This window comes from Oncorhynchus keta, chromosome 15, assembly GCF_023373465.1.
Source record: "Oncorhynchus keta strain PuntledgeMale-10-30-2019 chromosome 15, Oket_V2, whole genome shotgun sequence".
Taxonomy (NCBI): Eukaryota; Metazoa; Chordata; class Actinopteri; order Salmoniformes; family Salmonidae; genus Oncorhynchus; species Oncorhynchus keta.
In genome coordinates this window covers 1,587,758-1,588,475 of record NC_068435.1, presented here as the reverse complement: position 1 = coordinate 1,588,475, position 718 = coordinate 1,587,758, and positions in this window count along the sequence as shown.

Genomic DNA, 718 nt, shown 5'->3' with positions numbered 1-718 from the left:
TTAACACTTTCTTTGGTTACAACATGATTCCATAATGTGTTATTTCATAGTTTTGATGTCTCAACTATTATTCTACAGAAAATAGTAAAAATACCGCTTGAACGAGTAGGTCTGTCCAAACTTTTGTTCTTTTGTTCTTTTGATCCTTCTGTGGTCCTTCTGTAGCTCAGTTGGTAGAGCATGGCGCTTGTAACACCAGGGTAGTGGGTTCGATTCCCGGGACCACCCATACGTAGAATGTATGCACACATGACTTTGGATAAAAGCGTCAGCTAAATGGCATATATATATTATATATTATTATATATTATTATTATTATTATTATATTATTTTGTTCTGTGCGTTGTCCTAACACAGACCATTATAACAGAATGACATGTCTGTCTCCAGGGACAGCAGTAATAGACATGTTGTCTGTCTCCAGGGACAGCAGTAATAGACATGTTGTCTGTCTCCAGGGACAGCAGTAATAGACATGTTGTCTGTCTCCAGGGACAGCAGTAATAGACATGTTGTCTGTCTCCAGGGACAGCAGTAATAGACATGTCTGTCTCCAGGGACAGCAGTAATAGACATGTTGTCTGTCTCCAGGGACAGCAGTAATAGACATGTTGTCTGTCTCCAGGGACAGCAGTAATAGACATGTCTGTCTCCAGGGACAGCAGTAATAGACATGTTGTCTGTCTCCAGGGACAGCAGTAATAGACATGTCTGTCT